This window comes from Macaca nemestrina, chromosome 14 (assembly GCF_043159975.1).
Source record: "Macaca nemestrina isolate mMacNem1 chromosome 14, mMacNem.hap1, whole genome shotgun sequence".
Lineage (NCBI taxonomy): Eukaryota > Metazoa > Chordata > Mammalia > Primates > Cercopithecidae > Macaca > Macaca nemestrina.
In genome coordinates, this window is record NC_092138.1 from 9,157,677 (window position 1) to 9,183,282 (window position 25,606).

General features: G+C 39.5%; 1 protein-coding gene and 1 pseudogene across 1 annotated transcript in view; one reads left to right on the forward strand and one right to left on the reverse strand.

The window, feature by feature from the left end:
• LOC105498803 (SHC adaptor protein 3) overlaps positions 1 to 25,606 on the forward strand; it is a 167,086-nt gene that overhangs the window by 27,007 nt on the left and 114,473 nt on the right. The window lies entirely within an intron of this gene.
• Positions 21,291 to 23,715, reverse strand: LOC139358088 (serine/threonine-protein phosphatase 4 regulatory subunit 2 pseudogene; annotated as a pseudogene).

A 25,606-nucleotide genomic window follows, 5' to 3' on the forward strand; every position in this document is an offset into this window, starting at 1 on the left:
CCACAGCACTGCACTCCAGCCTGGGAAACAGAATAAGACCATGTCTCAAAAAGAAAAAAAAAAAAAAAAAAGACATGCAGATGGCCAATAATCACATGAAAAGATGCTCAACATCTTTACTCATTAGGGAAATGTGAATCAAAACCATAATGAAATGCCACTTTATTTATACCCCTCAGGGTATAATAAAAAAAATAGCTATAATTTAAAAATGGACAATAACAAGTATTGGTGGAATTGAGAAATTAAAACTCAGCTTAAAATACACAGCTGGTGGGAATGTAAAATAATGCAGCTGCTTTGGAAAACATTTTGGCAGCTCCTCAAGTTAAATACAGAATTACCATAAGACCCAGCAATTCCATTCACAGGTGTATATCCAAGAGAACTGACAATGTATATTTACATAAAAACTTGTACACAAATGTTCATAGCAGCTTTATTTACAATAGTCCCTAAATAGAAACAACCCAAATGCCCATCAATTGCTGAATAGATGAACAGAAGGTGGTATATACATACAACGGAATAGTATTCAGCCGTAAAAAGGAGTGAAGGACTGACCATGCTACAACATGGCGAATCTTGAAAACATTATGCCAAGCAAAGGAGGCAGACACAAAAGGGCACATATTGTACTATTCCATTTACATGGACTGTACAGATTTGGTAAACTTGTAGAGACAGAAAGTACATTAGTGATTACCAGGAACTGGGCGTGGGAGAGGATGGGGAGTGGTTGTTAATGGGTATGGGGTTTCTTTTTGGGATTATGAAAAAAGGCTATAGAATGAAATGGTGACAGTTGTACAGCATTGTGAATCCAGTAGTCTTCTCTTACCCTGGTGGCGATGTTCCAAGACCCCCAGTGGATGCCTGTAATCATGGATAATACTGAACCCCATATGTGCTATGATTTTTCCTATATGTACATACCTTTGATAAAATTTAATTTATAAATTAGTCACAGTAAGAGATTAACATCAATAACTAATCATACATTGGAACAATTATGACAACAAGTCGGCATCCCTACTCTTGCACTTTAGGGCCATTATTCAGTAAAATAAGGGTTCCTCGAACACCAGCACTGCAGTACCATGACAGTCAGCCTGATAACTGGAATTGTTACTAAGGGACTAAGGGATGGGTAGTATAGGCAGCCTGGAGATGCTGGACAAAGGGATGATTCACGCTGCGGGCGGGGCTTCATCACGCTGATCAGAACAGTGTGCAGTGGAAAACTTATTGTTTATTTCTGTAATTTTCCATTTAATATTTCTGGACCACAGCTGATTTTGGGGAACTGAAACCACAGAAAGTGAAACTACAAATAAGGGTGAACTACTGTATACTCAAAATCACTGAATTGTACACTCTTAAAAGGTGAATATTTATGGCATGTGAATTATACCTCAATATAAAATACTTATAAAAAGTACAGTCATGTTAAGTAATTTGAACCAGAGGTACGTGGGGATTTGACTTCTTTAGTGTTCTAGGGTCTAAAGGTAGGTAGCAGTTATCTAGAAGAAGAGGGGAGGGAAAAGACTTTAGGTGACGGGATCCTAGTGTGAAAAGGTCTTAGGAAGTGGAGTGCAGAGAGATCAATCATGCCTCTTCTCCTTGCATTTTTTATTATTTCCCTAGATTAAATGAAAAGGATGGGACATTAAAATTTAAATAAAATCTAATTTCTGAAGCATTTTATAATGCTTTATTTTACAATGAAGTTCATTGTAAAAATTATAATATTCAGAGAAGTAACAAAATGAAAAGAAGTCATCTTGTAGTCACATCCTGCAGAGCTGGCAGAAGGAGAAGGAGCCCTAGTGCACTATGAGTGGATGTGTAAATTGATGCAAGTTTTAGGAAAAGCGAATTGAAAATCCTTACCACACCAGTGTGCGGTGGAGACTAGTCATTATCCAAAATGCAGCATGTCTAACTTGCTTTGATTATGCACAGAGTGATGCCGCTTGTCCAAAATCCATGCCTTCTCATGTAATTCTCACCATACTCCATTCTTCAGGCGAGTAAACAGAGACTCCACAAGCTCAAGTAATTTGCTGAATGTTCACACATAACATTCCATGAAGTGGGCCTTCAACTGAGGGCTGTACAACTCCAGATTCTATTCTTTTCTTGCTAAAAAGCAGAAACAGAAATACATGCAAGTTTTATATAGGGCTTTTCTTTCCCTTGCCAGACCAGGGAAAGTGACGTATGCCTTTCATAAATCTGTGGTCTCAGGCTTTTAAAAAAACAGAAGAATAGAGTGAAATTTGGAGTCAGTGACTTTTTCTTCTTCTATGTGAGTGCGTGGCACATTGAAACAGTTAATCAATTTTGAATGGTGTAATTGTGGTAAATTCAGCTTAAAAGTGTACTACCAGGTAATATTTAGACTTAGAGATTAGGTAATTAACTCATAGAATATACATTCATCTTACGTAACCTGTGATTCAGTTTGGAAAATGTCAACTTATTGACCTTTCAAGAAATACGCCTGAGCCCCAATTGAATGTACCTGTATCCTTTTCAGCATATCACTCTATACCTGAGCCCCAATTGAATGTACCTGTATCCTTTTCAGCGTATTGCTCTATACAGGACAAAATGGGCACCCAGGTAAACTGAGAGAAAAGTTGAAATTTATAGCAATAGTGCTATAGTAGTCTTTTCTCCCCCAAAATCTGTGCAGTTTTTTCAACAATGTCTTTTGAAACAATTACAGACTCACAGGAGGTTATAAATAGAATGCACTTTTTACTCCTTTCTTTCTTTGCTAAGATCAGATTCCATTTTTTTAACCCTCATTGTTCTTGAACTACAATGTACAAGTTCTCAAACATCCACCTGAATTCATATAGCTGAGGGGAAAGGCCTATTTAATCGTGAAATATCGAAATTCCAGACTAATTTTACAGAAACACAATCAGACAATGTTCAAGTTCTTTACAAATTGCAAACCAATACAAATTGGTGCTAATAAGTGAAATAAAAAGTTAATGAAGAAATTATGATTCATGAGATTCCTGCATTATCAAATGAAGTACTATCAGCTTTCCAGTCCTACTCACTGGGGGTTTATCAAAAGCATCTTTAACTTCATTAGCCCTTAGTGAATACATTCAACAACATTTATTTTGTGCCCATTACATGTGAGGCCTTAGTCATAGGCAGAGGAGTGAATGCACAGCCTGCCCATGTGAGTAACAAAATGCACACCTGGGTTCTGGAGCCTGTGCATGGTGTCTGGGTGATGAGGCAAGGCTGACACTGACTCAGCATTTAGGAGGTGAGCTGGGGCGTCAGGGTATCATCAGGGAGAAAGGGGATGTCAACACCAGCGAGCCTTAAAGCTTTAGATTTCCTTTATTTTGAGTTTCAGCAGCATGATTTTCTTATATTCTCTGTGCCTAGCTTTCTGGCGTTATAAAAGGGGAAAAAGGTGTCGTGCAAACTGACAAAGAAGTCAGTGTTAACAGGACACAGAGCGTTCTCTTTCGAGATCAGAAAGGTTTTTACTCGAGGAGTGAGGAGGGCTTTCTTGGCCACATGATATTTGATACGGATCATTAAGGATTGAGGAGATCTGAGAAGTGGAGAAGGGGAAGTAGGGAGGAAGGAAAGGAAGGAAAAAAGGGATTCCAGGAAGGAGGAATTGCATATGCAGAAATGGAATGTGTGAAGGCGCACAATGTTGCTGAAAATTCGGTTTGGCAGGAGGATGGGTGGGGAGTTGGCACGAGAAGGGCAGAAAGTGGATGAAGCCAGGCTGATTATTTATTCATGTTTATTACCTACTTTCCTGAGCAGAGTGAATTCTCAGTGAGTGTAGAACCTCACTAATTTTGTTCACTGGTTGCCTACCCAGCACCAAGATGAATGTGGCACAGAGTGGGGCTCGGTCAACACAACATTTACTGAATGAATGATGAGGGTTGAAGAGCTTTTTTTTTTTTTTGCCAGTTACAGAAAGGCTGTTGCATGCAGTTGAGGCTCTTCTGTTCTCATTTCTATGTGATATTATATTTCATGAACATACCACAATTTGTTCATTCGTTACACTGTTGATGGATATTTGCTTCTTTTCCAGTTTGAGGCTCTTACGAATAATGCTACTAGGAATATTTTTGTACATTTGTTTTGGTGGACATAAGGGTTCATTTCTTTTGGAGTGGAGCTGCTGGGTCATAGGACATGCACATGTTCAGCTTTGGAAAAAAATGCCAAATGTTCGGAAAATGCTTTCCAAAGTGTTTACCCCAATTTATACCCACGCCAGCAGTGAATGAAAGTTCCTATTACTCCACGTCCTCACCCACACTTGATAGTGTCTATTTCACTTTACCATTCATGTGTATTTTTGCCACTTCAAATGACCTTACATTTTAATGCACGCATTTAAACTAGTATTTTTCTGACATTAGTTCTGACATCTGAAGATAGGTAGGACTCCAGCCCAAAGGAGATGAGAGCCTCCTCCTTTCCCTTCCCCTCATTGCCATTCTCCCTGTCCCATGTTCACCCCACCTTCTAGGTTAACATGGGATTTTACTTCCAGACTATTCCCATGTTAAAACATAATCACAGCACTTATTTAGACCTAATTGATTATTCACCATTGCTTCTTGCTTTCCATTTCTTTTTCTTGGATTTATGTTAATTCTTGCTTGAGTACAGCCTCAGTTAATGTTTTCAGGGACTGTTTCTGGGTGGTCAGGGTTTCTTTTTTTTTTTTTTTTGGAGAGGAAGTCTCACTCTGTCACCCAGGCTGGAGTGCAGTGGTGCGATCTCAGCTCACTGCAGCCTCCACCTCCCGGGTTCAAGAGATTCTCCTGCCTCAGCCCCCTGAGTAGCTGGGACTATAGGTGCCCGCCACCACACCCAGCTAATTTTTGCCTTTTTAGTAGAGACGGGGGTTTCACCATGTTGACCAGGCTGGTCTCGAACTCCTGACCTTGTGATCCACCCGCCTCAGCCTCCCAAGGTCACCTTTTTGAATCTGAAAATGTTCACTACTTCCCCCTCATCCCTGCAGCATATTGTAGCTGCATGCTGAAGTCCAAGTTCAAAATTCATTTTCCCTCAGAATTTTAAGGATGTTGCTTTATTGTGTTTCATGTTTAAAGTTGCTGATGAGAAGTTTGTTGTCCATGTGCTCATTCTTTTAAAAAAAAAAAGATATATTTTTTAAACGTGGTAAAATATACATATAAATTTTACCAGTTTAACCATATTAAATGTAAGTTCAGGGGCGTTAAGTTCATTCACATTGTTGTCTTGTTCTTTCTTATTTTATCTAATACTAATCCCCTATGCCCGAGCACTTTAGAATGTTCTCTTTATCAGTGTTGCTCTAACATTGCACCAAGAATGGAGATCATTTTCATTTATTTAAAAACTCTAGTTAGGCACTTAGTGCAACTTTTCAAAAGAGGACTTGGATCTTCAGTTCTGGGAAAGTTTGTCCTATTACTCCTCCTATGTATTCTTACTTCTGTACCTTGTATTTGATGGAAGTCGGAACAGCAAATCTATCTTCATATCTCTTACATTTTCTTTTACTCCTCTTGTCGTTTTTGTCTATTTGTGCTGTTTAGTGTTCACTGTGGTTGATTCCTCAAGGTCCTTTCCCATTGTGTAGCAGTAATATATTTTTGGAGTTGTGCACTGTCTCTAGGGGTGGTCTTGATTAGTTTAACAAATCATTGTAATCACTTTCCCCTTGTAAATCATTGGTTCAGGAAGCAGAATGAAGTCCATCTATACAAGTCATTCTCTTGGCAACTTTTACTTTCAGTCTCTTGGTGCTGTCTGTGCTAATGCGTCAGTCCTCTGATGGAAGCATGGTGTTTGTGAATTTCCTCTTCAGTCCTATCCTGACTGGCTTTCCCTTTTTCAGGGATGCCTTAATATAGCTGGTCCACCAACATGCCCCTTCTTCTGTTTTAGGAATTTGCTTATTCTTTACAATTCTTCTGTACTCCTGGGGATGTGGGTGGAGGGAGAGGCTGCTGTGTGCATGCAGACTGCCAACGTCATCCAGAACCTTCAGCTGATTTTTAAATGGAAAAAAAAAATTATCTCCATCATGATGTACATGTATTTCCTTCTTGATTTCCTTGGGTTGGTGAAACCTGTTTGTATTTTAGGATGCTGTCTTTTGTTAGAGAAAGGATATATCCTTGCCAGCCCTGTGTAGTGTGGAGTGAGAGGGCATCCCCACGTCCTAGAGTCCTGTTCAGATTCACACCAGAGCTGTCATCTTGGAGATACACTGCATTGAGACCCAAAAAAAGGCTTATGACATAATTAACAAAAATTACCAAAGCAATAAATGCTTAACAACTTTGAAAAACTACAGAAAGCACAGTTGTAGGACTTTCAGGATAAGTTGATGTTATATTTAAAAATCCAATAAATACATTAAAAATATACTTTAAGAAAATGATCAAAAACCAAATTCCCTTTAATTCCATCACACAGAAGTAGCCTTGGTCAGCAGATAGGTGAGGTCAAGAGTTAGGTCTAATGTGATGTAGTCTGGGCTCAAATCCTGGCTTCTCCAGTGAAACCTGAAGCTCAGAATTCCACCATTCTAAGACACTGTGTGGCCTCTGACCAGATCATTCATTAGGCTTAGGCCCCACCCAGAACTATTGAGTTAGAAATTCTGGGGTGGGGCCCAGCAGCCTGCATTTGACAAGCCCTCCTGGGGTGCCAGTGCATGCTCCAGTTTGAGAGCCATCCTGTTAGGCATCAGTTTCTTTTACTTGTTCTTTCTAATTGCATAAGTAACACATTAATACATTCCTGTTGGAAAAATTTAACACTGTAAGACATACATAGAGCAAAGAAGCAAAAGTCACTCTTCCCCACACCAGGCATGAATCCTTCTGATGGTCAGTGCAGTTCCTAGCCTGGTGTCTGTCCTTGTAGACTTTTCTGTGCATATGCACACGTATTTTATTATGACTTACCCTACCATTTCTCAGGTTCATGGAACCTCAAGCCATACTTTTTCTTTCTTTAAATAAGACCGTTTATGGATGGATCCTTGTGAAAACTCAGAATCAGGCCCTGATATTGAAGAGTGAACACTAGGGCTCAAGAGACAAACCACACCACCACCCTAAAGCCCCCCAAGAAGGGTGCAGGACCCTTTGATGGAGTCCAGACATATATCAGTGGCCTAAGGGTTTAGTAGTACTTCCCTCTCGCCTGAAAATGAGGGGTATATATTTTGAGTATGACCTTCCGGTTTACAAAGCACACTGACACACTAACCCTGAAAAAGGCCAATCTGCCCCTTGGGTCCCTGGAGGTTCCAAGCAACAGGCAATAGCAAGATCAATTTCAGAGCGGTAGCATTCATTCAGCCCTAAAAGCCATCTCTGATCAACCAGTTCTCCTGTGATTCATGAACATGAAAAAATTCCTGTTATACTTGGACCCCCGTCCCTCTGTCTCTAACTTTTCAGATTCTATGGAAGCTTCTGCAATTCTGCCTCCAAAGATGTGTTTCCCAACTCCCTTCACTTTCTGAAACTCCTGGGTGGAAGTGTCAGAGGCGTTTGAAGCAGAGCAACTCCATCTTGAATAGGGGTTGGATAAAAGGAGCCTGAAACGTAGTGGGCTGCATCCCCGGATGGTTAGGCATTCTAAGTCACAGGATGAGATAGGAGGTCGGCACAAGATACAGGTCATAAAGACTTTGCTGATAAAACAGGTTGCAGTCAAGAAGCCGGCTAATTCCCACCAAAACCAAGATGGCAACGAGAGTGACCTCTGGTCGTCCTCACTGCTACACTCCCGCCAGTGCCTTGACAGTTTACAAATGCCATGGCAACATCAGGGAGTTACCCTATGTGGTCTAAAAAGGGGAGGTATTAATAATCCACCCCTTGTTTAGCATATCATCAAGAAATAACCATAAAAATGGGCAACCTACAGCCTTTGGAGCTGCTCTGTCTACAGAGCAGCCATTCTCTTATTCCTCTACTTTCTTGACAAACTTGCTTTCACTTTTCCCTATGGACTCACCTCGAATTCTTTCTTGTGCGAGATCCAAGATCCCTCTCTTGGGTCTGGATCAGGACCCGTTTCTGGTAACATCTTTCCGGCGACCATGGAAGGGACAATACTGAGGAAACCTCCGACCCAAAGGCTAATTTGGGGTAAGTGGTGGGGTCCGGTAACATCTTTCTGGTGAACTCCAAAGGTAGGATACTGAGGAGACCCTCGGGCCGAAGGAAAATTATCTGCACACACACCAGTTGGCTGACTTTGGGTAAGTGGTGTGCATATACATGAGTAAAGGATGGGATTGGGTTAGAGGCCAACTTAGGGGAGTTAGAATCTCTCCTAAGACAGAGTGGGTAAAAGGCATCCCCCGCCTTTTTTTTTTTTTTAGGGACAGAGTCTCAGTCTGTCACCCAGGCTGGAGCACAGTGGTGCAATCTCACTGCAACCTCATCCTCCTGGGTTCAAGTGATTCTCCTGCCTCAGCCTCCCGAGTAACTGGGATTACAGGTGCCCACGACCATACCTGGCTAATTTTTGTATTTTTAATAGAGATGGGGTTTCACCATGTTGGCCAGGCTGGTTTTGAACTCCTGGATCTCAAGCAATCCACCTGCCTTGTGGGATTACAGGCACCCACCACCACATCTGGCTAATTTTTGTATCTTTAATAGAGATGGAGTTTCACCATGTTGGCCAGGCTGGTTTTGAACTCCTGGATCTCAAGCAATCCACCTGCCTTGTGGGATTACAGGCACCCACCACCACATCTGGCTAATTTTTGTATCTTTAATAGAGATGGAGTTTCACCATGTTGGCCAGGCTGATTTTGAACTCCTGGACCTCAAGTGATCCAGCCACCTTGGCCTCCCAAAGTGCTGTTATTACAAGTGTGAGCCATCGCACCCAGCCTTAAAGGCCCCTCTTAATAAAAGGCAAGGACATTCAACTGAACTTGAGTTCAAGGCCCAACTTAAGAAGGTTAGAGTCATTCCTAAGATTTAGGGGGTTGGAGACCCCATTCAGTAAAGTCCTTCTGGGCTAAGAACGGATTTGGCACCACAGAATGTTAACTGCTACTCTGTTTGAATCAATCTGCCTTACACTCTTTGCTGATGGCTGTGGGTGGCAGAATTAGGCATGTACAGGATGAAGAGACATGGGGACCTTTTTTTCTCCCTAAAGGGGAAACATGAGAGCTGATGGAGCTGCTGGAAAAGATCCCCTCATGACTGACAAATGGCCACCTGAACTTTTCAGTGTTGCTGCTATAGATGGGTCTTTCTGTGGCCTCCCTGAGCTCTTCGCCTTCCCCACCCTGCTGCAGGAAATGCATTTCTCTCTCTCCTTTTCCTTTCCTATATTTTTTATTACTCAGGGTGATCATCTTGCCCTGAGACCACAAGTTGAAACTCCTCATCAGAGGTTGGATTAACGATGACAGGGCCCAATCAGGAGCAAATTTGAGCCATAGCAGTTTGATATTGGGTGCTAAGCAGGGCAGCTAGTGTCTGCTTTGTCACATGTATTTTTCTCTGGCCAGAACAGAAAAAGATAATTTTCCTTTATGATGTGGCTTGGCCCCCAGGGCTGTGGCACAGCCAACAGGTCACTAGGGCTGCTCACTAGGGAAAGGGAACCCAGAAGCCTGGCATACTGGCAAAAGGGTAAAACTTTCTTACCAGTCAGACTTCTGGCCTCTCTCTCTGTGCAAACCAGTTGAATGAATGGTAAAAATCACTGTTTATCTCCTGTGTAAAGTTTTGATTAACAGAGAGAAGATTTGTGAGGCTAGTCTTAAGCTGTGGTAAATCTGGTGCGCTTTGTGTGTCTTTCTGTATTCTTCTGTCATAAGGAAGGGTACCTTAGGATAGAACACAGCCCTAGGACTCCATAAGCCTGCTGTTCAAGACAGCCCAGCAAACTGGTCAGTTATGTCCTTGGGAGCTTGACCTTGTAAACACGTGGCAGTACTTTCTCTTGGTCTCTGCCATTACAATGGCATCCTGACTTCAGGGTTCAATTCTCGACTTAGGGAATGAGTTCTTTCTTGTTTGATATCTGCATGACCATTACCATTTTGTTGATTCTCTTCCCCTCCAAAAACCATCTTGTATTTTCCTTTCTCTGAGCCAGAAATATTGGCTGTTTGGCCTGGCTAAAGTCTGGTAATAAGAAATTTAAAATGACTTTTTAAAAGAGCACTATGGTTAAAAATCAGCTTAATTAATTTAAAATATGGATATCCAAACTATGTGTATTTAAAAGGGCTTTATCTTTTTCCCCTTCTTGAATCTTGTTTTTTCTGAAAAAAAGTTGTTCCTCTCAGTTGACTGAACTGTTTTTCTTCATTTTCTCTTCTTGCCACTGTTAATGCCTAAGAATCTAAGATAATTACTAACAGCCTGGAACTCCTGGAGAAAAACAGAGGAAGTGTCATGGACCCTGTTTTGGGAAAATTCTCTTTTTTCCTCATGAAACCCCAGGAATTAAAAGGAGTTAGTTTCCTCTCAAAATCTAAGGCTTTGTTCTGTTTTGCATTGCCTTATCTGATGTTTTTGACTTTTGCAGGTATCAGAAATTGCTTTGCATTATGAGAGAGTTTTGTGTGTAATAACTAGGTAGGAAATATACTTTTGGGGATGGCTAATGGCAGTTATTGGGAAATACTCAGCTATGCACACTTGGATCAGAAATGCATGCTCTTGGCCACCTAGGAAGTATGGAGATGTCCCCCCACCGCCACCACCACTGAGAGATAAGACTTCCATGGGGAGGGGTTGATTCCTTCTTTTTGGGATCCAAGATCTGGTATAAAAGCAGGACCCTTAATTTGGGGGGATCTATTTGCCTTCCAGCTGTGCCTGCTTATTAGCCCTAGAAAATGCATGCTTTCCTGGCTCTGGGCTCCACCCCAAAGCCAGTAATCCAATTAAGAAACTGGTAAATGAAAAATCTTATAACTATTGGGTCTTCTTCTGTCTGTGTATTTATGTGTGTTGTGTGTGTGATATATATATTTAAAAAGCTTTCATTGGTTTAAAAATAATGACTGCTTAAATCAAGCATTTTGTCAGAAAGGTAAAAAGTCTAATGCCTTTTAGTTCATGTGACTTTAGTACTCTTCAAGAAATGACATTTTTAAAGATTATTGGTAAAATTAAAATGTCTTCAAAATTTAAACATTTGGTTTAAATTACTCAGGTCAGATATTAGGTTTACTAAAGCTTTAAGGTAATAAACTGCTTCTTTAAGATTTGAAAATTGTTCAGTTTACCTACTTTAGAGCATTAGATTCTAAATAAGGCCTAGGGACATGTGGAGAGCTGTGCTCCCTAGCTAGGCTCAAAAGTCAGCCCTTATCAGCCCTTTTGCAATAGGACAGAATTGGAGAAACTGGTAATTTTACCAAGGCTTTGACTGGAATGGTGTGCTTTCCTTTAAGGAATCGGACTTGATTTGTAAAGCTAATAAAAGCCCCTTGAAAAAACTGGCCTCATGTCTAGTCTACAGCAGTCTCTGTACAGAATTCCTGACCTGTGTGATAAGTAAAAAAAGTCACTTTCTGATAAGTCCAGGAGCCTCAAGTTATCTTGGGATCTCAAAAGGAAAGGAATTGACACAACTCATAGGTATTTGAGGGTACAAACCTATGGCAGGGCTCAGCTTTAAAAAAATCTTATCTGAAATTCCTTCTATGGAACAGAGTTTCCTCAAAGCCAATTTAAAAACAGCTTATGTGAAAAATAATTATTCTTGCTGCACTTTATGCAAATAATCAGGCCAAGTAAAATAAAGCAAATCAGTCTTACCATGATTTGTCCTTAGTAACAGTGGTAAACTGGATAAAGAAAGATTATGTTTCAAGAACTAGGTATACCTGCGTTATTAGATTCTAGTCTCATTGGTTGCTTTGAGTTTTTTCTTCAACTTAGGCTGATCTGGCTCATTCCTGTGAACCAAACGGTAATCTCTGACTGCTGCTCAGAAGAAATAAGAGGGATGGGTAATTTCAAAAACGTCTGGATAAAATCAGTATTCTAATTTTAGGGGCGTTAGAATCAGCTAACAACCCCATATCAGCTTGGTTCCAACAGTTTCCCAATTCATGGAAAGACTTCTAGTTTAGTTTACTTGAAATAATTGTATTTATTTTGCTTTACTGTTGTGTAATATATTACTGTTGTACTCTTTGTGTAGAAATGCAGGATAAGCTTACTCAATATTTTCTTAAATTGAATACTTATTAATCTTCCAGATACCACCTTTTCTCGGAACTCAAGAGTCATGAATGACCCTTACTATATGGATACGTCCTGACAGAGCTCCTTTCTACCCCTAATCTAAGAGACCCTAATAGGCAGGAATATCATCACCTTTAATCATCCTGAAGAAGTTACAGAAGATGGATCTTTGTCCCTCTGCAACCCTTAGGATTAAGGGTTCTCTTAGAAAAGGGAGGGGGGAAATGTCAGAGGCATTTGAAGCAGAGCAACTCCATCTTGAATAGGGGCTGGATAAAATGAGGCTGAAACCTGCTGGACTTGATTCCCAGATTGTTAGGCATTCTAAGTCACAGGATGAGATAGGAGGTTGGCACAAGATACAGGTCATAAAGACCTTGCTGATAAAACAGATTGCAGTGAAGAAGCTGGTTAAATCCCACCAAAACCAAGATGGCAATGAGAGTGACCTCTGGTTGTCCTCACTGCTACACTCCCATCAGCTCCATGACAGTTTACAAATGCCATGGCAATGTCAGGAAGTTACCCTATATGGTCTTAAAAGGGGAGGCATGAATAACCCATCCTTATTTAGCATATAATTGAGTAATAGCTATAAAATGGGCAACCAGCAGCCGTTGGGGCTGGTCTGCCTATGGAGTAGCCATTCTCTGATTCCTTTACTTTCTTAATAAATTTGCTTTCACGTAGTTCCATGGACTCGCCTCAAATTCTTTCTTGTGCAGATTCAAGAACCTTCTCTTCAGGGTCTGGATTGGGACCTCTCTCCATCAATAGGACAGATCTGCTGTCACCCTTGCCCTCAGATGCATGTTCTTTGTCCCCCAGGTCTCTGTAGCTGGCAGCTCACGGCTTCCCAGGGCAAGGCGAGAGGCATCAGAATCTACAAAGGGTGACATCTATGACTAATCTTTCCCAACTCTAGTTTGGCTTCCTGCCCTTTCAGTGCGTTTGCAGCCTGCTCAGACTCATAGTTGCAGAGCAAGGTCTTTGTCAAGACTCTCTTTTACAAAATAATGGCTTTGTCTTTGTACTATGGGCTGTTACTGCTCTTTTCTTATGGATTGAAGGAGCAACGTGTTTCATTTATTTTCCTCTTTCTGCTGATGAATTGAGTTTGCTTTTGGGGTCTTTGTAAGTTGCAGCTCTTCTGATAGCTCTGATTTCTTGCCTACACACTCTCATTATTTCTTTGAATTCTTTAGCAAGCTAGCTCAGTTTATTCTATCAGTGACATTCTCATTTCTGTTACAGGAACTCTGTCTCCACCCCTAGATGTTTTTGCTTTTAACATTTCTCATTCAGAAAGCTAATTTTATTCTGTACCCTTGAGTTATTATTTTTAATAATAGTGCAGTTTTCTAATATTCCTGCTTCCCAGTAAAAAAGTTTCAGAAACTCGATTGGAATTTTTTTTTTTTATCATGAACTTGAGTTTTCACAAAGTCTGTCTGCCACAATTGTACCATCAATTTCGTAAGATTTGGAATTTTTTGGATGCCCTAACTGGAAGCTGTGTATCTAAGGCTTATTGCAGGAGACTGGAGGTGCCAAAAAGCCATAATGTGTTGAGATCCTCAAGGTAATCTTGAGTTTGAGAAATAAAACACACTGAAACTTAAGCCATTTTTAGCTAAGTGTGAACTGTTGCTGAACCCTCAGCCATGTGTATAAAGATGCTCCTGAGAACCTGGACTAAAGTGGAAAAATAACAATGGTATCTCCATGACATGGTTTAGCTTTGTGTCCCTCCTCCCCTAAATCTCATGTTGAATTGTAATCCCCAATTCTGGGGGAGGGACCTGGTGCAAGGTAATTGGATCATGGAGGTGGGTTTTCCCTTTGCTGTTCTCGTGATAGTGAGTACATTCTCACAAGATCTGGTTGTTTAAAAGTATATAGCACCTCCCCCTTCACTCTCTCTCCATCATGCTCCAACCATGTAAGATTTTCCTGCCTCCCCTTTACCCTTCTGCCATGATTATAAGTTTCCTGAGGACTCCCCAACCATGCTTCCTGTACAACCTGTGGAACCGTGAGTCAATTAAACCTTCTTTCTTCATAAATTACCCAGCCTCAGGTAGTTCTTTATAGCAGTGCAGAATGGTCTAATACACTCCAGCCATATTGTTACCTGAAAGGGGTCCCAATCCAGACCCCAAGGGAGTGTTCTTGGATCTCACACAAGGAAGAACTCAAGACAAATCCATAGAGTAAAATGAAAGTAAGTTTATTAAGAAAGTGAAAAAATAAAAGAGTGGCTACTCCACAGGCAGAGCAGCTCCAACGGCTTCTGGTTGCCCATTTCTGTGGTTATTTCTTGATAATATGCTGAACAAGGCATAGATTATTCATGAGTTTTTCTGGGAAAGGGGTAGGCAGTTCCAGGAACTGAGCATTCCTTCCCTTTTTAGACCATATAGATAACTTCCTGACATTTCCTGACATTTATAAACTGTCATGGTGCTGGTGGGAATGTAGCAGTGAGGAGGATCAGAAGTCACTCTCGTTGCTGTCTTGGTTTTGGTGGGTTTTAGCCAGCTTCTTTGCTATAAGCTGTTTTATCAGCAAGGTCTTTATGACCTGTATTTTGTGCTGACCTCCTATCTTATCCTATGACTTAGAATGGCTTAACTTCCTGGGAATGCCACCCAGTAGGTCTCAGCCTCGTTTTATCCAGTCCCTATTCAAGATGAAGTTGATCTGGTTCAAATGCCTCTGACATGTTTTTCCTCTCCTTTTTCTAAGAGAACCCTTAATCCTAAGGGTTGCAGAGGGACAAAGATCCATCTCTTTAATTTCTTCAGACTGAATAGGGGTAATGATACTCCTGCCTAACTATTGGGGCTCTTCAGGGTAGAGAGGAGCTCAGAAAGCATCAGTTTGGTGAGGGTCATTCATGACTCTTGAGCTCTGACAAAAGTTGATATCTGGAAGATTAATAAGTGTTCAATTTAAGACAATATTGAGTAAGCTTATCCTGCATTCCTACACAAGGAATACGACAGCAATATATTCCACAACAGTAAAGCAAAATAAGCAAAATTATCCCAAGTAAGCTAAATAAGAAGGCTTTCTATGAACTGGGAAATTGTTGAAACCAAGCTGATGTGGGGTTGCTGACTGATTCCAATATGTGCCGAGAATTAGAATACTGATCCAGATTGTTTCTATATTACCCATCCATCTCAATTCTTCTAAGCTGTAGCCAGAGATCACTGATTGATTCACAGGAATAAGCAGAGTCAGTCTAAATTGCAGAAAAAAACCCTGAAAAACAACTGATGAGACCAGAATTTTATAACAGGTAAAGCATAGTACTTGAAACATAATTTTTTTTCTCTCTCTAGTGTCCCATTTTTACTAAAGACAAATCATAACAGACTGATTTGTTTGCAAAAATAAACCTTAGTCTTATACTTGACCAGATTATTTGTATAAGGTGCATCAAAAATAATTCCTTTTTAAACAGGCTTTTTAAATTGGCTTTGATGGAATTCCTTTTCTATAAAAGGAATCTTAGATAAGACTTTTTAAAAAGCCAAACCCAGCCATGGGTTTGTATCCTCAAATACCTGAATTAAATAAATTCTTCTCCTCCTGAGGTCTGAAGACAACATGGGGCTTCTTGGCCTGTCAGAAAGTGACATTCTTTACTTACCACAGGTCAGGAACCCTGCACAGGGACTGTTGTAGACAGGGTATGAGGCCAGTTTTCCCAAGGGGCTTTTATTGGCTCTACAAGTCAACTTTGATTTCTTAGAGGAAAGCACACCATTCCAGTCAAAGCCTTGGTAAAATAACCAGTTTCTCTAATTGTCTCCTGTTGCAAAAGAAAACATTATTGTTTTACTTATGCAAATATTTATATCACCATAAATTAGGATTACTCACAAATAATTTCTAAATTCTGGAGAAATCATGTAAAGAGAAACATGTTCTGAATTTTGTTTACAGGATAATACTTTACTCAATTGCTAAAGGCTGTAAATAGCTCAAAAGAAAAGTTTCATTAACTCTGAAAAACAAAATAAAAGATCAGCTACATTTTAAGCATAAGTCAGAAAGATTACTTCAGTCTTCTATTAGTTCAGCCCATGCAGTTAATTTCTGTTCTGCTTGATATTAACAAACATTTCAGCTCTCCATGAGAGCCCTTAAAGTTTTTTCCTCTATTCTAATGTTACAATCTCCAAAGTTATCAGAAATTTGCATTCAATAGTACCTGTCAAATTTTATAGCTGACTATAAACCACCTTTTGAAGAGGATCAAAACAAGAAAACAATTGTCTGTGGATGGCAAAAAGTCTTAGGACAGTCACTATTAAAGTCACAATTGACAAGGAAATTTTGGTTACATCTATGGCACACAATAATTTAACATAACTATAATTATTAGACAAATCTATTCAATCTTAATCAGTTTAACTGTAAGGTAAGATTCTTTCAAACTTTTTATAATCCCTTACAATTTTCAGTAAAGAGCAGATCAGTGCTCTTAGAAAATCCTGTTGTGCTTTTATTTTAATGTTCAACTTTCAGAAAAACTGAATAATACCCCCTTTCACTCTAGATAATACGTTCACACAGAGAATCTTTTTAACAATTAATATTTTTATAAACTTTCCACAATTTGTTCAAACCTTTAAATTTTTTCTATCTCACTTTAAAAGAATCCTCTTACCCTTTAAACTTAGGCAAGAAATCCACATTCCCAGGCTTTCTTATAATATTTTACCAAAAGTATATTCTACTTTCCTTACACTCCTTGCCTGTAGAACTGTTTCTTTAGTAGTCTCAAACATATATTGCACTGTTAACTTCTAGCAACTTTTACTTTTGTTGAAAAACCTGGTTCATAAGTGATTGTAATTATGTGTCAGGTGTGGAGCCTAGGACACCAGACAGAAGTGCGAATAAGAGTTGACTCTTTCCAGCATGGCTAAGGGGCATGGGGCTTCACATGTCCCCAGGCCTTCTCTAGAATCTAATGCTTCAAAGTAGATATTCTGAACAATATTTTTTATTATACTTTAAGTTCTAGGGTACATGTGCACAACATGGAGGTTTGTTACATAAGTATACATGTGCCATGTTGGTGTGATGCACCCATTAACTCACCATTTACATTAGGTGTATCTCCTAATGCTATCCCTCCCCCCGCCCCACCCCACGACAGGCTTTGTGGTGTTCCCCACCCTGTGTCCAAGTATTCTCATTGTTCAATTCCCACCTATGAGTGAAAACATGTGGTATTTGCTTTTCTGTCCTTGCAATAGTTTGCTCAGAATGATGGTTTTCAGCTTCATCCATGTCCCTACAAAGGACATGAACTCATCCTTCTTTATGGCTGCCTAGTATTCCATGGTGTATATATGCCACATTTTCTTAATCCAGTCTATCATTGTTGGACATTTGGGCTGGTTCCAAGTCTTTGCTATTGTGAATAGTGCCACAGTAAACATACGTGTGCATGTGTCTTTATAGCAGCATGATTTATAATCCTTTGGGTAAATACCTAGTAATGGGATCACTGGGTCAAATGGTATTTCTAGTTCTAGATCCTTGAGGAATTGCCACACTGTCTTCCACAATGGTTGAACTAGTTTACAGTGCCACCAACAGTGTAAAAGTGTTCCTGTTTGTCCACATCCTCTCCAGCACCTATTGTTTCCTGACTTTTTAATGATTGCCATTCTAACTGGTGTGAGATGGTATCTCATTGTGGTTTTGATTTGCATTTCTCTGATGGCCAGTGATGATGAGCATTTTTTCATGTGCTTGTTGGCTGCATAAATGTCTTCTTTTGAGAAGTGTCTGTTCATATCCTTTGCCCACTTTTTGATGGGGTTGTTTGATTTTTTTCTTGTAAATTTGTTTAAGTTCTTTGTACATTCTGGATATTAGCCCTTTGTCAGATGGGTACATTGCAAAATTTTTCTCCCATTCTGTAGGTTGCCTGTTCACTCTGATGGTGGTTTCTTTTGCTGTGCAGAAGTTCTTTAGTTTAATTAGATACCATTTGTCTATTTTGGCTTTTGTTGCTATAGATTTTGGTGTTTTAGTCATGAAGTCTTTGCCCATGCCTATGTCCTGAATGGTATTGCCTAGGTTTTCTTCTAGGGTTTTTATGGTTTTAGGTCTAACATTTAAGTTTTTAATCCATCTTGAATTAATTTTTGTATAAAGTGTAAGGAAGGATCCAGTTTCAGCTTTCTACATATGGCTAGCCAGTTTTTCCAACACCGTTTATTAAATAGGGAATCCTTTCCCATTTCTTGTTTTTGTCAGGTTTGTCAAAGATCAGATGGTTGCAGATGTGTGGTATTATTTCTGAGAGCTCTGTTCTGTTCCATTGGTCTATATCTCTGTTTTGGTACCAGTACCATGCTGTTTTGGTTACTATAGCCTTGTAGTATAGTTTGAAGTCAGGTAGCGTGATGCCTCCAGCTTTGTTCTGTTTGCTTAGGATTGTCTTGGCAATACGGGCTCTTTTTTGGTTCCATATGAACTTTAAAGTAGTTTTTTCCAATTCCGTGAAGAAAGTCATTGGTAGCTTGATGGGGATGACATTGAATCTATAAATTACCTATGGCCATTTTCACAATATTGATTATTCCTATCCATGAGCATGGAACGTTCTTCCATTTGTTTGTGTTCTCTTCTGTTTTGTTGAGCAGTGGTTTGTAGTTCTTCTTGAAGAGGTCCTTCACATCCCTTGTAAGTTGGATTCCTAGGTATTTTATTCTCTTTGAAGCAATTGTGAATGGGACTTCACTCATGATTTGGCTCTCTGTTTGTCTGTTAATTATGTATAGGAATGCTTGTTATTTTTGCACATTGATTTTGTATCCTGAGACTTTGCTGAAGCTGCTTATCAGCTTAAGACGATTTTGGGCTGAGATGATGGGGTTTTCTAAGTATACAATCATGTCATCTGCAAACAGAGAGGATTTGACTTCCTCTTTTCCTAATTGAATACCCTTTATTTCTTTCTCCTGCCTGATTGCCCTGGTCAGAACTTCCAACACTATGTTGAATAGGAGTGGTGAGAGAGGGCATCCCTGTCTCGTGCCAGTTTTCAAAGAAAATGCTTCCAGTTTTTGCCCATTCAGTATGATATTGGCTGTGGGTTTGTCATAAATAGCTCTTATTATTTTGAGATATGTCCCATCAATACCTAGTTTATTGAGAGTTTTTAGCATGAAGGGCTGTTGAATTTTGTCGAAGGCCTTTTCTGCATCTATTGAGATAATCATATGGTTTTTGTCTTTGGTTCTGTTTATATGATGGATTACGTTTATTGATTTGTATATGTTGAACCAGCCTTGCATCCCAGGGATGAAGCCAACTTGATTGTGATGGATAAGCTTTTTGATGTGCTGCTGGATTTGGTTTTCCAGTATTTTATTGAGGATTTTTGCATCGATGTTCATCAGGGATATTGGTCTAAAATTCTCTTTCTTTGTTGTGTCTCTGCCAGGCTTTGGTATCAGGATGATGTTAGGGAGAATTCTCTCGTTTTCCATTTGATTGGAATAGTTTCAGAAGGAATGGTACCAGGTCCTCTTTGTATCTCTGGTAGAATTCAGCTGTGAATCCATCTGGTCCTGGACTTTTTTTGGTTGGTAGGCTATTAGTTATTGCCTCAATTTCAGATCCTGATATTGATCTATTCAGGGATTCAACTTCTTCCTGGTTTAGTCTTGGGAGGGCATTATGTGTTCAGGAATTTGTCCATTTCTTCTAGATTTTTTATTTTAGTTGCATAGAGGTGATTATAGTAGTCTCTGATGGTAGCTTTTATTTCTGTGGGGTCAGTGGTGATATCCCCTTTATCATTTTTTATTGCATCTATTTGATTCTTCTCTCTTTTCTTCTTTATTGGTCTTGCTAGTCTATCAATGTTGTTGATCCTTTCAAAAAACCAGCTCCTGAATTCATTGATTTTTTTGAAGGGCCTTTTGTGTCTCTATCTCCTTCAGTCCTGCTCTGATCTTAGTTATTTCTTGCCTTCTGCTAGCTTTTGAATGTGTTTGCTCTTGCTTCTCTAATTATTTTAATTGTGATGTTAGGGTGTCAATTTTAGATCTTTCCTGCTTTCTCTTGTGGGCATTTAGTGCTATAAATTTCCCTTACATACTGCCTTAAATGTATGCCAGAGATTCTGGTATGTTGTGTCTTTGTTCTCATTGATTTCAAAGAACATTTTTATTTCTGCTTTCATTTTGTTATTTACCCAGTAGTCATTCAGGAGCAGGTTGCTCAGTTTCCATATAGTTGAGCAGTTTTGAATGAGTTTCCTAGTCCTGAGTTCTAGTTTGATTGCACTGTGGTCTGAGAGAGAGAGAGTTTGTTATAATTTCTGTTCTTTTACATTTGCTGAGGAGTGCTTTACTTCCAAGTATGTGGTCAATTTTGGAATAAGTGTGATGTGGTACCGAGAAGAATGTATATTCTGTTGATTTGGGGTGGAGAGTTCTGTAGATGTCTGTTAGGTCCGCTTGGTGCAGAGCTGAGTTCAATTCCTGGATATCCTTGTTAACTTTCTGTCTCATTGATCTGTCTAATGTTGACAGTGGGGTGCTAAAGTCTCCCATTATTATTGTGTGAGAGTCTAAGTCTCTTTGTAAGTCTCTAAGGACTTGCTTTATGAATCTGGGTGCTCCTGTATTGGGTGCATATATATTTAGGATAGTTAGCTTTTCTTGTTGAATTGATCCCTTTACTATTATGTAATGGCCTTCTTTATCTCTTTTGATCTTTGTTGGTTTAAAGTGTGTTTTGTCAGAGACTAGGATTGCAACCCCTGCTTTTTTCGTTTTCCATTAGCTTGGTAGATCTTCCTCCATCCCTTTATTTTGAGTCTATGTATGTCCCTGCACATGAAATGGGTCTCCTAAATACAGCACACTGATAGGTCTTGACTCTTTATCCAATTTGCCAGTCTGTGTCTTTTAACTGGGGCATTTAGTCCATTTACATTTAAGGTTAATATTGTTGTTTTTTTTTTATAACATTAATATTTATTGCTTTATATGAATACTGTATTGAAAGCCCAAGCATTCAGTTTACACACAGAAATTATACAATTATATACCGCTTCACAAAGGCAGTGAACACATTACATTCTACAAAATCTACTTTACAGAAATTTAAAAACTCTAAATATCAAAAGGTACAATTGAAGAAACAGGTGTAAATTTGGCAGCCAGTAATTTTGACAGGGAAGTTGCAGTTTGCATGACTTTAAATATGTAAATTTGAAAATATTGAATTTAGAGTAATCATTGTGCTTTGTGTTGATCTGAAAAATATAACACTGGCTGTCGAAGAAGCATGTTCAAAAATATTTAATTCACTCCAAAATGTCATACAAATTATGGTGGTTTCCATGCACCCCTAAAGCTTCAGTCATTTAGCTCAGGTACATACTAAAGTAATATATTAATTCTTCCAGTACAGTGGTGTTTCATACCATTGACATTTGCATACTCTAGAATAATTTAGAAAGACACGTGTAATATTCACAATGTTCAGAAAAGCAAGCAAAAGGTCAAGGAACCTGCTTGGTTCTTCTGAGATGGTCTCATATCAGCTTCATAAACATTCATTCTACAAAATAGTAAGCTAACATTTGAACACAATTTCCAAGATAAAGCATATTTTCTCATAAATAATGAAGTCTTTTTCTCAGGCACCTCAGAAGTATACAAAAGAATTTGAGTTTGAACAGATCTCTTGGAATGTGTTTAACCTGGTATTTCAACAGACTTAAGATTTCCAGGGTTTCACAAGGGCCAGATTTTATTTCAATTACTCAGAAGAGAAAGAAAATGTCTTCTGAAAGAGGTGAACTCAATCATTACCAATAGAAAAAGTATCCACTGTATTCATCTCTTATAGAAACAGAAAAATATAACATTTCCCCCCTTAGAATAATATATATATATGTATGTATATATGACTTAAAGTTCCATAGTACGTAGCCAAACAATAAAATCTGGAAACCAGCATGAAACCCTATAATTCACATGTTAAAATGTTGAAACTATGACCAAAATATGAAAACTGCTAGAGCTATCAGAAAGAGACAAGACAAAAAGCTTCTTGCATATGTATAACTAAAAGTGATAATCTCAAAAAACTTTTCAAAATTATAATTACCTTCCAGTTTAAAAACTTTAATCCTAAATTAAAAAAAAAAAAATCTATACACAAACCACTGATTTGCCCAGACCAAAAAAAAGAAAGAAAAAAAGAAAGAAAGAAAAGTCAGCGGTAAGGTAAGCAGGACCCAGAGGAGCTGATATTCACAGTTCTTACATGTACAACTCTTTCAGGAATTATCCATAAAGTACTTTATTTTACAACCTGCTTCTCTTGTAAAACTAAAGGTCCACTTTATTACATAAAAGTTTTATACAGTGTTAAAACCAAAACTGTATGTAAAATACTGCATCTAAATGTTTCTAAATAGTTAAGTCTTGTTCCATTGGTTCATCGGTGACTTCTGTGGCTTCATCATCATTTTCCATGGATGATTCTGAAAGAATCTCTCCAGTTTTACTGGAATTGGATCCTACTAATTCTTCTGTTTCACGGCAGTCAGAAGAACCACTACTTACAGGGCGTTCGTTTTCACCACCTTCAGAATGTAGTAAATCTTTCTCAGCTTGAGACACATCAGATTCCTCCATTTGATTATTTTCCTCAGAAGTCTCTTCATTCACAGTTAAGGCATCATCAGATTCTTTTTCTTGATTTTTTCTTTCTGGGATCATTTCTCTTGATGTCATAAAATACTCTGTGATTTTTCTCTTCATTTTGCTGCAAATTTGTCTCTTTGCTGTCTGTGCTCTCAGGCAACCCATTTGTTGTCATGGGGGCTGACAAAGAAACCTTTGGTTGATTAAGTGGCCTAGGTGTCCCAGGCCCATTTATATTAGACTCTGAAGAAGGATAAACACAGCTAACAACCATCACATTCTTTTCTACTCCTCTGAGAAATTTGTCTGTTCCTGTATAGTTTCTCCTTGGATCCGTTAACAATTCACATAGTCGCTGAATAGTAAAAGGGATACCATTAAATCCAGTGACAATTTTCAGTATTCTTTCCTTCATTTCATCAAAGGGAATATATTCGACATTAGGGTTGGGAGGACCTCTTGGCTCAGGAGCTGAAGTTCTGAAATCATCCATCACTTTCTCCAGTTTGAAAATAAAATAGCCTTTAAATTGGGACCACTGAATCATTGTTTCTCCAGTCTTGGCTACATGACAAAGAAACTGATCCAGGACAGGACAAACTTCCTTTTTCCCCCTCTTCTCAAAATCTTTCAGCGCCTCCTGGAGCCTCTCGACGTCCATGGCTTCCTGGAGTCCCTCACAGCCTCCGCCTCCCTCCGCGGGTCTCTCGGGGACCGGAACGCCTCCCCCGACGCCCTCCCCCTCCCTCGCACACACTCCGGCACGCAGGCGACGGGGGGGGGGGGGGGGGGGGGGGGGGGGGGGAACGAAGGGAGCCGGGGGAAGCGTGCGAGAGAGCGAGACCGACAGAGCGAGCACCTCCCCAAGCCGCTACCACCAACCCTCCAACCAAGGTTAATATTGTTATGTGTGAGTCTGATACTGTCATTATGATGGTAGCTGGTTATTTTGCTTTTTAGTTGATGCAGTTTCTTCCTAGCGTCGGTGGTCTTTACAATTTGGCATGTTTTTGCAGTGACTGGTACCGGTTGTTCCTTTCCGTGTTTAGTGCTTCCTTCAGGAGTTCTTCTAAGGCAGGTCTGGTGGTGACAAAATCTCTCAGTATTTGTTTGTCTGTAAAAGATTTTGTTTCTCCTTCACTTATGAAGCTTAGTTTGGCAGAATATGAAATTCTGGGTTGAAAATTCTTTTCTTTGGGAATGTCGAATATTGGCTCTCTTCTGGCTTGTAGAGTTTCTGCTGAGAGAGCCACTGTTAGTCTGATGGGCTTCCCTTTGTGGGTAACCTGACCTTTCTCTCTCTGGCTGCCCTTAACGTTTTTTCCTTCATTTCAACTTTGGTGAATCTGACAATTACGTGTCTTTGAGTTGCTCTTCTCGAGGAGTATCTTTGTGGTGTTCTCTGTATTTCCTGAGTTTGAATGTTGGCCTGCCTTGCTAGGTTGGGGAAGTTCTCCTGGATAATATCCTGCAGAGTGTTTTCCAACTTGGTTCCATTCTCCCCATTACTTTCAGGTACACCAATCAGACGTGGATTTGGTCTTTTCACATAGTCCTGTATTTCTTGGAGGCTTTGTTCATTTATTTTTACTTACTCTTTTTTCTCTAAACTTCTCTTCTCACTTCATTTCATTACTTTAATCTTCAGTCACTGATACCCTTTCTTTCACTTGATCAAATCAGCTACTGAGGCTTGTGCATGCATCATGTAGTTCTCGTGCCATGGTTTTCAGCTCCATCAGGTCATTTAAGGTCTTCTCTACACTGTTTATTCTAGTTAGCCATTCATCTAATGTTTTTTCAAGGTTTTTAGCTTCTTTGCAATGGGTTCGAACATCATCCTTTAGCTCAGAGAAGTTTGTTATTACCGATTGTCCGAAGCCTTCTTCTCTCAACTTGTCAAAGTCATTCTCCATCCAGCTTTGTTCCATTGCTGGTGAGGAGCTGCGTTCCTTTGGAGGAGAAGAGGTGCTCTGATTTTTATAATTTTCAGCTTTTCTGCTCTGTTTTCTCCCCATCTTTGTGGTTTTTATCTACCTTTGGTCTTTCTTTGATGATGGTGATGTACAGATGGGGTTTTGGAGTGGATGTCCTTTCTGTTTGTTAGTTTTCCTTCTAACAGTCAGGACCCTCAGCTGCAGGTATGTTGGAATTTGCTGGAGGTCCACTCCAGACCTTGTTTGCATGAGTATCACCAGGGAAGGCTGCAGAACAGCAAATATTGCAGAACGGCAAATGTTGCTGCCTGATCCTTCCTCTGGAAGCTTAGTCTCAGAGGGGCAGCCAGCTGTATGAGGTGTCAGTTGGCCCCTACTGGGAGATTTCTCCCAGTTAGGCTACTCATGGGTCAGGGACCCACTTGAGGAGGTAGTCTGTCCATTCTCAGATCTCAAACTCCATGCTGGGAGAACCACTACTCTCTTCAAAGCTGTCAAACAGGGACGTTTAAGTCTGCAGAAGTTTCTGCTGACTTTTGTTCTGAACAATTTTTAAAAGTCAAAGTAGCAGTTTATGACTTTAAAAGCATTAAGCAAACCTAATATCTGACCTGAGTCATTTAGACCAAATGTCTAAATTTTGAAGACATTTTAATTTTACTAATAATCTTTAAAACTGCCTTTA